We start from the raw sequence: 14,178 nt of genomic DNA, 5'->3' as shown, positions 1-14,178 counted from the left end.
CTGAGCCATCCTGCCACCTGTTGGCAGCTCAGTGGCAGCTCAGCTCAGGCCAGGAATTGAACCAAATTGAAAAATAAGGGGGCTAGATGCAGCAAAAGGAGTCACGAGAATATCAAAGCAATGGCCACGTGTTTTTGAAGATGTAGAAAAGTTGCTTCTGGTTTGGATAAACAAGAAGCAACTAGTAGGTGATATTATGACCAAGAACTTTATCTGTGAGAAGACAAAGGCCTTGTACACCGACCTTGTAAGTAAACTGCCAGGACGTCAACAGCAAACAAAGATGTCTTCAAGGCAAGCAGGGGATGGTTTGATAACTTGAAGAGGAGAAATGGCATCCCTAGTGTTGTGAGGCATGGAGAGGCTGCGAGTTCGGACGCTAAGGCAGCTGAGGTGTTCGCTACCGAGTTCCAGAAGCTCATGGTTTCCGAGAGTACCTGTCGGAGCAAGTTTTTAACGGCAATGAGACAGGGCTTTTTTGGAAAAAGATGCCAAAGAGGACCTACATTACAGAAGAAGAGAATGCAATGCCCAGTCACAAGCCCATGAAAGACTGTCTCACCCTCTTGTTTTGTGCTATTGCAAGCAAGGATTTCAAAGTTAAGCCCCTGCTTGTGTATCATTCCGAGAATCTATGAGCCTTCAAGAAATGCAAGGTACAGAAGAGCCAGTTAACCATTATATGGAGGTCCAACAGCAAGGCTTGGGTCACTTGTATCTTGTTCGTTGAGTGGATCAATGAGGTCTTCGGTCCTGCAGTGAAGAAATACTTTTAGAAAAGAATCTGCAGGGAATATAATTAATAACGTTGAAATTATTTTGTAGGTTGTCAGATGGTCCAATATCTTGTTAGGGAGACCACTTCATGGATGGGGTAGAGGCTTGATCACTGCACTGTACACCTCAAGCTGATGTTGTATAATATTGTATGTCAACTATAATTGAATATATATGTAATCACGGGACGTGGAGTATAGTGTGGGAGTGGAGTCAAGGGAATTGTAATAGATATGTATGATTTGGGGGCGGGGAGTGGGGTGGCAGATTGGGGGAGGGGGGTTTTCACTTTGAGGGGTAAAAAGTATAACTATTGCACTGTGTTGTACAGCTGAAACTAATTTAAAAATATGCTTATTTCACACAAAAAAAAATAAATCCTAAATAAATAAATAAATAAATTTTAAAAAGAAAAGAAAAGAATCTGTCACTCAAAGCCTTGCTGGTTATGGATAACGCTCCTGCTCATCCTCCAGGCTTTGAGGACGACTTACTGGAGACATTCGAGTTCATTAAGGTCAAGTTCCTTCCTCCCAACGCCACTCCAGTCCTCCAGCCCATGGATCAGCAGGTCATTTTGAACTTTAAAAAGCTTTACACCAAGTGGCCAGCCGAGTGGCTCAGTTGGTTAAGAGCTCGCTCAAGAGTGTGAGCTCTGAGCAACAGGGTCCCCGGTTCCATTCATGGCCCAAGCTGAGCTGCTGCTGAGCTGCCAACAGGTGGCAGGATGGCTCAGCTAAAAATAAAAAAAAAAAAAAAAAAAAGCTTTACACCAAAGCACTATTTCAGTGATGCTTCAAGGTGACCAAAGGAACAAACCTTACCCTCCGAGAGTTTTGGGAAAGCCATTTTCACATCGTGGATGGCCTCAAGATCATCGGTAAAGCCTGGGATTGGGGTCACCAAGAGAGCCCTGAATTCTGCTTGGAGAAAACTGTGGCCTGATTGCATTCTTGGACATGACTTAGAGGTGCTTGCTCATGAACAGGAGCCTCCAGTCGATGAAACTGTGTCCTTGGGGAAGACCATGGGACTGAAGGTGAATGAGAACGACAATCAAGAGCTGGTGGAGGAACATGGCCAGGAGCTGACCACCGACCGACAAACTGATGGATCTGCAACATGAGCAACAGCAAGAGGTTATGGAGGAGATGTTATCTGCAGAGGAGGAGGAGATAAAGGCGGAGGAATTCCTCACTTCAAATGAGATTAGGGAGATGTGTAAAATGTGGGAAACAATGCAAAATTTTGTAGAAAAGCACCACCTGAATAAGGCTGCAGCAGTGCGAGCGATGAATCTGTTTAACGACAATGCAATGTCAGATTTCCGTGAAATCCTCAAAATGAGGCAAAACCAAATCTCATCGGATAGGTTCCTAGTCAAAGCTGCGAAAAGAAAAAGATTCCATTGAGCCAATAGAGAGCAGTGATTCTGTCAGTGATCGTGAAAGCCGTCCTACACAACAACCCTTCTCTCTCTTGTCTCCCTCACACCAGCCATGAAGATTTATATTTTGTATTTTCTTTATTATTTTGTATTATATTACAGTATTGTAATAATTTTTATATGAATATTATTGGGTTGTGGAACAAATCACCTGAGTTTCCATTATTTTTTATGGGGAAATTCTCTTTGATATACAAGTGCTTTGGATTACAAGCATGTTTCTGGAACAAATTATGCTCGCAAACCAAGGTTTTACTGTATATCAAAAGCAGAGTTCATAAGTCCCCACTCCCAAACCTATTTTTTGTCAGTCTTCCCCATCTCAGTGAATGACACACCATCTGCTCATTATCTACTTGCTTAGGCCCCAAACCTGGAGTTGACTCTGACATCCTTTAAAGCTTGTCAGTGCTACTTCCAAAATATATCTCAAACATATCCACTTCTCTCCACATCCACAGCCTCAACCCCAGTCTGAGCCACCATCATGTCTCTCCTGGATGGTTGCTCAAGCCTCCTGACTGGTTCCCCTGCTTCCTTATGCTCTTGTCCTTTTTCAGTACATTCTTTTTTTTTTTTAAGATTTTATTGGGGAATTGGGGGAGGGGAACAGCGTTGGGGAATCTGGGAAGGGGAAACAGGCAAGTTTCTGTCCTTTTGTTCTTCAGTCTAGTTGTGGAGGACGTCGCTTTATTGGCCAATGTTGGTGTTGTGATCATTGCGCTCTTCCCAGGTGAGGCAGTTGCTCACCGGCCATTAGACAGCCAGTCAGGGTGGCTCACGGCAGCTCACGAAAGCGCACGCCAGCTGCCGGCCAGCCCCACTGCAGCCTACCGCCAGCCGTCGCCGGCTACTCACAGCAGCCGTGCTCCAGGTCGAGCTGTTGTTCACCATCTTAGCTGTAGAGGGCGCAGTGTCACTGGCCCTCATGTTGGGATCCGAATTGGAGCCCTGCTGCTCAGAACTAGCATCCCAAGCCAACTCTTAACCAATGCACCACTCGGCTGGCCCCGGGGGTTAAGTTTTAACATGTTTTATTGTTTCTGTTTTTCATGTTTTGTTTTTTTAACATATGAGTTTTAAGGGGATGTAGATGTTCGGTCTATAGCAGGACTTGATGTAGAAATACTCTTTACTGGACTTTGCATTTTAGGTCCTCCCTTATATAACAAACATATCAGAATGCTAGGAAGGCTGTTGAGAATATCCACTCTGCCAAAGGCAGAGGTTTCCTGGAGAACCTTGAGCTAGAGGTGGAGCCTTTTCCCACAATTAAGCGATTCAAGGATCTTTAGTGATAAGAATGGTAAAACAAACAAACAAACAAACAAAAATTGTCCCAAAACCACTACACATGCTGGCTATCAATTTTCATTTTAGACCAAGCAGGTTTTTCAACTGTGAAGTGGCCCAGTGTCATCTAGGGTCCCCAAATTGGCATCTGAAGTCTTTGCCCATGAAACAAGATAATATTATGAAAGTGTCTACCACAGTGCTTGAGGAAGTGTGAAATAAAGTATAGAGGGGGCTTGAGACTGCTAAGCCACACCCCAAGGCTGCAGGAGGGATATATCAGGAACTGTCTATCTAAGCACTCTGATCCATCCACGTATGTATTGCCGAAGTGTCACACTGAAGAGTGAACATCGGATGACTTATCCAGTGCTGGTGGTGTCTACTGATTGAATTTGATTGATTGACTGATATATGGCGAGTCTTCTCTTCCTCCATCATCTGCCTTCCTTTCTTGCATCTGAGTAGGTAAAGAACCCAGACCTGAACATAGGCTAAAAGTAACTGTGCAAAGGCATAAAACAGGCTGTCTTCCTTACATGGGCTTCTGGGAATCAATTAAAGATTCCACAGCACCTTGAGCTGAACGGCACTACTGGACTTGGAGCTGAGCTTGCTGCGCCCTCCACAACTAAGATGGAAGGCCAACAACTTGGCTGTTCCCCTTCCCCAATTCCCCAACACTGTTTCCCTCCTCTGATTCCCCAGTAAAATCTTAAAAAAAAAAAAAATTAGTTAATTTTTTTGTTGTTTTAAGAACTGTGTGGTATCCCCGGGCACACAAACAATGCATCCTAATGGGCATTAAGATACAAAAAACAGGGAAACAAATTTTAAATTCTCTAATTAATTAAGGGACTAATCTCACTGATAATAGCATTAAAAAAAATCAACACTGGCCCAAATCCCAGTGAGGTGGCCAGCTGAATGTGTTTCTGTTGACCTTTGGCTAACAGCGTGACCAGAACTAACTGAAGTTGAACCATAGCTTGTCAGAGCAGTATGAGGCAGGATATGTAGTCTAGGAAACCGTGAACTTGTTGCAACGATGTTGCTAACCTTTTTTGATATCAAAAGGAGTATTCATTATGAATTTGTACCAAATGGACAAACAGTCAACCAAGTTTACTATTTGGGAGTGCTGAAAAGGCTGCGTGAAGTTAGACAACCTAACTTTTCGCTAACAATTCATGGCTCTTGCATCATGACAAAAGACCAGCTCACACTGTACTGTCTGTGAGGGAGTTTTTAGCCAGTAAACAAATAACTGTACTGGAACACTCTCCCTACTCACCTGACCTGGCCCCAATTACTTCTTTCTTTACCCGAAGATAAAATATTGAAAGGAAGACGTTTTGATGACATTCAGGACATCAAGGGTAATATGACGACAGCTCTGATGGTCATTCCAGAAAAAGAGTTTCAAAATTGCTTTCAAGTGTGGACTAGCCGCTGGTGTCCGCGCATAGCTTCCCAAGGGGAGTACTTTGAAGGTGACCGTAGTGATATTCAGCAATAAGGTATGTAGCACTTTTTCTAGGATGAGTTCATGTACTTGTCAGGACTTATAACATGTGGTACTTCACTGGTTACACCAGTAACAAAGTGAATGTATCTAGCACCTGTAGCTGGAGAAAAACAAGAACCAGTTTCTCCCAGTTAGGCTGAGCTCTATGACCAGGGCCTGACCTTTAGTTAATTATAATGTCATTAAAATCATATTTACATTGTGGTTACTACAAAGGGACATTACCAAAACCTGCCCCCAGGAGGCATTAATACCCATGGTCAGGACTTCCTCGGTCCGACTCTTCTCTGCAAGACTCTTCTCTGAGTTTGGCTGCACTTTCCTGTCAAGTGTGTACTTTCATTTTCAATAAATCACATTTGCTTTCCTGCATGTCTTGCTCTTGAATTCTTTCCTGCATGGAAACAAGAACCCTGTCACTGCTGCGCTGGGTTGAGTCCTCTCTTGGGCATTCCCGTGATCCTCTGGTGACAAATAGATCTCAACCCTTCTATGTGACATCTTAACCATTGCATATCAAGGAATCTTACCTACCTGCTTTAATCCTGGGAGAAATTATATCTGACAGAAGATATAAGAGATTCCAAAATGGACTCTGCATCAAGATGAATAAATGAAAACATTCTTCTTTTTAATAAAATAATTTAAACATTAAAAATAATAAAAGTGAGGCTTCTGGTTCTGTCCAAAATGGAATAGGCCCACTACAGCCTCTGTCTCCTATGGTTTACAACCAAAAAATCTGGATACAACATAAAAAACAACTACATGAGGATCTTGAAAGTAAACCAAACAAGATGAATTGTAGAGAGAAGTCAAAATTTAAAGAAGTGAGCCACATAGAGGTGAGTTTCTTGTTATTTTTCCCCGACTTTGCTCTCATAGCTTTGACCTGAGGGTAGGTACCCGTTGTAAAACTGTATGGTGAGGGAACAAGAGGCGAAACCTATTGTAGAAACTCCATCTTTCTGGAAAGAAGAACCAGGAAAAGGGGACTGAAGTGTGTGTGTGTAACCTTCACTTTCCCCCCCCTCTGTCAGCTTTTGTCTGAAGATGGGCCCTAGTTGTGGAGCTGCAATTTGGTGGCAGTGTAAGCAACTAAAATTCCAACTGAAATCCTATCTGTCTGGCCAGAGGAACCAGAAAAGGTGACCCTGAGGCCAGAGAGTGTGAAAAGACTCATGAGGAGAAGAAAACTGAAGAAGGGGTTCACCTAATTCTGTGCATGAGTCTATACACATCATGGGCTTATGCTTAAACTGTGTATTCATGGGACAGACCCAAACCCAGCACAGCAAACACTTTGAGGACAGATCTACAAGGGAAGCTACTGCCCACAGAAGGTAAAGCAGAACTAGCAGTCTGACCCCAACTGGGTTGATTGCCGCTATAATGAAGAAAACAAAATCTTCAGAGAATTTTAATTGGACCTAGAGCTTGTATAATATAATATTAAATTTGTCCAGGATACAATCTAAAATTACTTGACATAAAAAGAACAGGAGGGGGCCAGGTGGCTCAATTGTTTAGAGCACATGCTCTGAACAACAAGGTTGCCGGTTCGACTCCCACATGGGATGGTAGGCTATGTCCCTCGCAACTATATTGAAAATGGAGACTGGACTTGGAGCTGAGCTGCACCCTCCATAACTAAGATTGAAGGACAACAACTTGACTTGGAGCTGATGAGTCCTGGAAAAACACACTGTTCCCCTTCCCCAATTCCCCAATAAAAAAATCTTAAAAAAAAAAGAAACAAAAAGAACAGGAAAAGAATCAAATCATTATGTTGTACGCTTGAAACTAATATAATATTGGGTCGTTGGAAAAGTCATGACGTATTTTTCTATGTTTTTTGTTGCAAAAATGCATCATGACTTTTCTGATGACCCAATATTATATGTATATCAATTATATCTCAATATACAAAAGGGAAATTAACAACACACAAGCAAGAAAGCGTAACCAGTTCTCAAGGGACTATTAACCAATGCCAACCTCAAGATCACCCAGATGTTAGAATTATCAGACTTTAAAGCTGCTATGGTAACTATGGATCATGAGCTAATGGTAAACATACTTGAAATGAATGGAAAAATAGAAATTCTTGGCAAAGAAATAGAAATTATAAAAAAAGAGCCAAATAGAAAAATTTTAGAACTAAAAAATAAAATATATGAAATTAAAAATTAATTTGATGGGCTAACAGCAAAATAGAGATGAAAAAGAAAGACCCAATGAACATGAAAATAGATTAGTAGAATGTATTTAATCTGAAGAACAAAAAGAAAAACAACTGGAAAAAAAATGAACAGAATCTCAAGGACCTGAGGAATCATATAAAAAATTTTAACATTTATGCCAGTGGAGTTCTGAAGAATAGGAGAGACAGATTGATGCAGACAAATGTTAGAAGAAATAATAGCTAAAAGCTTCCCAAATTGAATGAAAGACATAAATTTATAGATTTAAGAAGCTTGGTGAATCCCAAACAGGATAAACTCAAAGAAAACTACATGAAGACACATCATAATAACTAAACTGCTGAAAACAAAAGATGAATAAAAATTCATGAAAGCAGCTGGAGAAAAATGAAATATAGGGGACACATAAGTGAAAATGATTTAAATGACAGGAGATATCTCAACGGAAACCATGGAGGCCAGAAAACAGTGAAACAAAATCTTTAAAGTGCTAAAAGAAAAATTTGTCAACCCAGAATTCTATATCCAGCAGAAGTATTCTTCAGGAATGAAGGCTAAATAAAGGCATTTCAAATCAAAGAAAACTAAGAGAATTTGTTATGAACAGAACTGTTTTAAGAGAATTGCTAAAGGAAATTCTTCAGGGTGAAGGGAAACTTGAAATTTTAAGAATAAAGGAATAGCAACAAAAGTGGTAAATAGCTAGGTAAATATAAAGGTCTATTTTTTCTCTCTTAAGTTCCTTTAAATATGTACAACAAAGTGAAAGCAAAAATTACATAATTGTTGAAGTTTTCAAATGTATACATAATACATATGACAGCTATAATATAAAGGAAGGGTAAACAGGCATATACGGTTAAAAGCTCTACATATTACTTGAGGCAGTAAAAGATTAACTCTGAGGAACCTGTTAAAAGTTAGTTATATATTCTGTATTTCCTAAAGTAACCCTTATAATTATAATCCAAAGAGATATAGCCAAAAAATAGTTAAGTTAAAATGGAATAATAAAAAATATTCAAATAAAAGGGATGGAAAAGTTATTTCAGGAAATGAAAAAAAAATTAGCTGGGGTAACCATACTCGTACCAGAAAAAATAAACTTTAAAACAAAGGCTATAACAAGAGACAAAGAAGAACCTAGTAATCCAACTTCTGGGTATTTATCTGAAGATCCAAAACACTACTTCAAGGGGATGTGTGCATCCATATGTTCATTGCAGCATTATTTACAACAGCCAAGATGTGGAGGCAGCCTGGGTGTCCGCTGATGGATGAATGGATAAAGAGGAGTGGGTACATATATTCAATGGAATATTGCTTGGCCATGGAAGGGAATGGGTTCTTGCCCTGTGCAGCAGCATGGACAGACCTGGAGGGTATTATGCTGAGTGAAGTATGTCAGACAGAGAAAGACAGATGCAATGTGATTTCACTTATATGTGGAATCTAAAAGAACAAAACAAACAAACAAACAAATAAAACAGACATAAATACGCTCATAAATACAGAGAACATTTTGATGGTTGCCAGATGGGAGGAGGGTTAAGAGGGTGAGTGAAAAAGGTGAAAAGATTAAGAAGTACAAATTGGTAGTTACAAAAGAGTCATGGGATGTAAAGTAAAGCATAAGGAATATAGTCCATAATATGGTAATAGCTATGTATAGTGCCAGGTGAGTACTAGACTAGTCAGGGAGAATCACTTCTTAAATTATACCAATGTCTAACCACTATGCTGTACATCTGAAATTAATATAAAATAATAATGAATGTTAGCTGTAATTGAAAAATTAAAAACGGGGAAAAAGAGAAGGGGAATAAGAGGTTCAAATTTCTAGGTATAAAACAAATAAGGAGGGCCGGCCGAGTGGCACATTGGTTAAGAGCTGGCTTGGGACGCCAGAGGGCCCCGGTTCGGATCCCACATATGAGGGCCAGTGACACTGCCCTCTACAGCTAAGATGCTGAACAACAGCTCAACCTGGAGCTGGGCTGCCGTGAGTCACCAGCTATAGCATAGGCTGCAGCCCCTGCTGCAGTTGGTTGCCATGGGCTACCGTGTGTAGCCAGCAGCCAGCGTGAGCAGCCCTCAAGCCGCCAAGCCCAGCCGTCCAGAAACCGGTGACTGATCGGCTTTGCCTGGGAAGAGCGTAATGATGGTGCCAACTTGGGCCAGTGAAGCAACGTCCCCCACAACTAGACTGAAGAACAAAAGGACAGCAACTTGTCTGTTCCCCTTCCCCCAATTCCCCAATAAAAATCTTTAAAAAAATAAATAAAATAAAACAAATAAGTCATGGAGATGTAACGTACAGCTTGGGGAATACAGTCAATAATATTGTGATAGGGTGGTGTGGTGTCAGATGGTTGCTGGACTTATGGTGATCACTTCTTTAGGTATATAGAAGTTGAATAACTGTGATGTACACCTGAAACTGATATAATGTTGTATGTTAGCTATATTTTTAATACAAATATTTTAAAAATTAAATAATAAAAACAGGAAAGGTAGCACAAAAACAAAACAAAACAAAAAACAGAAAGGAAAAGCAGAAAATAAATGATAATATGATAACTCTAAATACACTCATATTAATAATTATATTACATGTAAATGACCTACATATACCAATTAAAAAGCAGAGATTGTCAGATTGGATTTAAATAGACTATGTATGGTTGCACCACATTGTAATTATGATAATACTACTTAATTGTTCACTTTAAAAAGGTTAATTTTATATTACTTGAATTTCACTTCAATAGGGAATTTTTAAAAAATACCACAACATAGGCTATATACAAGAAACCCACTTTAAATACAAGACATAGATAGGTTAAAAGTAAGTTGATGGAAAGGATATACGATGCAAACACTAATCAAAAAGAAAGCTGGTAGGGGAGAGAGGACAGCTTTTCCTTACAGATAAATTACAGCTAATAAATGAAGAGGTAATGAAAGAAATAGAAAATCATTATTGTGCCACCACTGTAATAATTGTTGCAAGCAAGATTCACCAATAGATGCTAAAAATGAGGATAAAATTTGAGAAGAAACTGGGTATTTGAATGGTCTCAGAGTATCTTCCCTCAGATATTTATTTATTACAAAAGGGGGGAAATAGTCACCATACAGTAGAGAAAACTTACAGACACCAAGTGATCAAGTTAAACATCACTAGTAATAACACATATTGGTATTATGTACCTGCTAATATATATAATGCACTGAGAAGGGAACATTATGCAGTTTACATGCCAAAAATGCATAACTTCAATCTAATCATGAGAAAACATCAGACAAAAATCAATTGAGGAAAACTTTACAGAATAACTGACTAGTCTTGCTTCCTCCCTCCCCTTATGTGACCCGCACATCAAATGAGCACTCGTCCGCCAGGAGTCTACCGAGAGGGTACCTGAGAGGAGTGGGTGGGAGACTGGAAAAGAAAGAGACTAGAGATGAAAGCTGGGGACAGGAGGTCCACCTAATGCTGATAGCAGAGAGCGGCCCCGTTTATTGTTTACACACAGCTTTTATAGCAAAAGTAACTTTCCTTAGGTAAGGGGGTTTTGGGAACTTGAGGAAATAGTCCCCTCCTCCCAGGGAACACCTCTCCCGGGCTTTCCATAAGGTGTAGGGAAGCAATCTTTTTAGGGTTAAAGCAAAACATAACAAGCAGAAACTGTTAATAGGATGGCATTCCACTCTGTAGCTTTCAAGGCCGTTGGCTGTTTCTCTTCAGCGGCCAACCTTCCCACGCTGCTCACCCGGGCCTGAGAGCCTGTCAGCCTGCCAACTTTCAGGCTTAACCCTTACTATAAACCTCCAGCTCTCAGGCTTAACCCTTGCTGCAAGCCTCCGGCTCCCTACACTCCCCCAGCGCTGTTCTCACTGCTCCGAGCTCCCAGCTCCTGGTAGGCCAGCGTCAAGTGGTCTCCTTCCATCTGCCATCTGCTGTCATCCACCCAGACCTCATCAATCATGATGAGATGTTCTCTGACATCTAAACAACCCAAGACATCACAGATGCACTGTGCCTGGAGGTGGAGGGGAGGATTGGTCAGTAGAACAGAGGGTAACACTGATGACTCGCTAATTGGTGCAAATGCCTCTGCTGAAGGCCCCAAGGGAGAAGGTACCAAAAGCACAGTAGCCACTGGGGTTAATGCTGTCATGAACCATCATTTGCAGGAAACCAGCTTCACAAAAGAAGCCTACAAGAAGTACATCAAAGATTACATGAAATCAGTTAAAGGGAAACTTGAAGAACAGAGACCAGAAAGAGTAAAACCTTTTATGACAGAGCTGCAGAACAAATCAAGCACATTCTTGCTAATTTCAAAAACTACCAGTTCTTTATTGGTGAAAACATGAATCCAGATGGCACAGTTGCTCTGCTGAACTGAGGATGGTGTGACCCTACATATGATTTTCTTTAAGGATAGCAAAGAAATGGAAAAATTTTAGTAAATTTGGCAATTTGGATCTATCACCTGTCATCATCATAACTGGCTGCTGTTTTTTATCCACACACCAGGTCTAGGACAAACGGAATTGATTTATCTTGAGCTCTTCATTTATTTTTGACCTTGATTTATTTGGAGCAGAGGCATTGTTTTTAAGAAAATCATGTCATGTAGGTTGTCTAAAAATAAAATTCATTTAAATTTAAAAAAACACTGACTAGTGCTATTCAAAAGTGTCAAAGTCATGAAAGACAAGGCCAGAATGAAGAACTGCCACAGACTGGAGGAGACTAAGAAGACACACAACAATTGTTATGTGGGATCCTGGATTGGACGCTGGGACAGAGAAAGGACGTTAGTGAAAAGCTGGTAAAATCCAAATAAAGTCTATAGATTAGTTAATACTATTTTACCAATGTTGATTTGTTTTCATCATTATTTCATAATTATGCAAGATGTTAACATTAGGGGATATTTTGTGAAGTGTATGTGGGAAATCTCTGTATTATTGTTGCAATTTTTCTGTAAGCCTAAAATTGTTTCAAAATAAAACGTTTTTTTTAAAATGAAGGGAAAGAAGGAAAGATGGAAGGAAGGAAGGAAGGAAAGAAGAGAGAAGGAAGGAAGGAAGGGGTGTCGGCTATATTAATGTCAGATAAATCAGGCTTCAGAACAAGGAATATTACCAGTGATAAAGAGAGATATTAAATAATGACAAAAGAGCCAATTCACCAAGAAGACGTTATAATCCTAAATGTGCATGCAACTAACAATAAAGCTTCAAAATACGTGAAGACAAAATGGGTAGAACTGAAAGGATACAGAGGCAAATCCACAATTACGTTTGAAGATTTCAGTGCTTTTCTCTGAGTAGCTGATAGAACAAGTAGAAGGAAAATCAGTAAGGATATACATGACCTGAACGACACTATCAACTGTTGGGAAAATTTCCTAGGGGCTGAGAAACCAAAGAAAGGGCTGACAACTCCAGCATCACATCAAGAGTTTATGAAGGGACCTTACATTCAAGGTGTGCCTCGGGCGGCTGCAAGATGACGTGGATATCCTTGGTGCTGTGTGGCAGGCACTAAAGAATTATACAGAACAGGGCAGGATGGATAGGGGTACTTGTAACCTGCCACAGACAAAGGGAAAATGCCTTACATGCTTTCCCAGGGCAGTGCAACAGCCTATTCCAGGAACCAGCATAGGGGCGTTAGGGGAGAGGTCAATCAGATAGTCTCTGAGGGCGTTTATGTGAAGCAATCTCTCTGTTCTGGTCTGGATCTAGCTTGAGGGTCCAGCAGCGGTCACATCATGAAACAGTCTCTAGTGGTCAAGACTTCAACCAACTTGACCTGACATTTTCAGAGCATTCCACTCAGCAGCAACTGAGCACATATTCTTTCCATGTGAGATTCTGCAAAATTAGAACACACCTGGACAATTATGCTTTATCTGGCATTGTCAAGTATGGGTTCTCTCCTCTTCTAGAAAGTTAGGGTTCCCCAGGACACCTGAGCCAAAACCTGAGTTTTGTCAGAGATTCTCAGCATCTGAAAGCAAGTTACCGAGGGATCTTGTAAATGTAGCCAACTGGAGACCTCCCTAGATGTGTCTGCCTGGTATCTCCCAGGGCATTGGTGGCTCTCTATGGCTGCCTTCTGTTTTGATGCTTGCTGTGACTTCCAGGAAAGAAAGCACCTCCCTTAAATTAACACCATTTCTGGTACATAGTTTAAATCAGTTTGTCAGGAAACCAGCAAATGTGTCAGGCCTAACAGCCTTCTTCCTAGTCTCTCATTTCTCCTTTTGAAACCCTATTTGTGCACATATCTTTTTACGTCTCTACATCTTATAACAGGGCTTGATATATTATTAGATTCAGCTATAATCGCAGATATTAACCTGTTATGTAGTTGTGGTAGACAAAATACTGCCCCTCAATATGTTCATGTCTTAATCTCTGGAACTTGTGAATATGTTACCTTATCTGGTAAAAAGGACTTTGCAATGTGATTAAATTAAAGGTTTTGAGATGGAGGATTATCCTGGATTATCTGGGCAGGCCTAATGTAATCACAAGGGTCTTTATAAGAAGAATTCATGAGAGTGAGAGTCAGAAAAGGACGTGTGATAACAGAGGTTAAAGTGTGTGCCTTGAAGACGGAGGACGGGCCATGAACCATGGGATGTAAGCAGCCTTTAGAAGATGGAAAAGGCAAAGAAAAAGATTTTCCTGGAACTGCCTGAAGTAATTACAGCCCTGCTGACACCTGGTTTCAGTCCTGTGAGACCTATTTCAGATTGCTGTCTTCTAGAACTGTAAGATAATAAGTTTATGTTGTTTGAATCCACCAATTTTGTGGCAACATAAAACTAAAATAGTAGTCAAATTTTATCAATCATTGTTTTTTTAGCTTCCTAGGTTTGGAGTCATGTTTAGAAAGACCT

The 14,178-nt window shown here is 40.4% G+C and overlaps 1 pseudogene; it reads left to right on the top strand.

Moving 5' to 3' along the window:
• The first annotated feature begins 2,069 nt into the window (after window positions 1-2,069).
• Window positions 2,070-11,664, top strand: LOC109386458 (translationally-controlled tumor protein pseudogene; annotated as a pseudogene).
• The last annotated feature ends 2,514 nt before the right edge of the window (window positions 11,665-14,178 follow it).

The sequence above is a fragment of the Hipposideros armiger genome, unplaced genomic scaffold (genome assembly GCF_001890085.2).
Source record: "Hipposideros armiger isolate ML-2016 unplaced genomic scaffold, ASM189008v1 scaffold_134, whole genome shotgun sequence".
Classification (NCBI taxonomy): Eukaryota; Metazoa; Chordata; class Mammalia; order Chiroptera; family Hipposideridae; genus Hipposideros; species Hipposideros armiger.
This window is presented reverse-complemented; position numbering and strand designations above follow the sequence as displayed.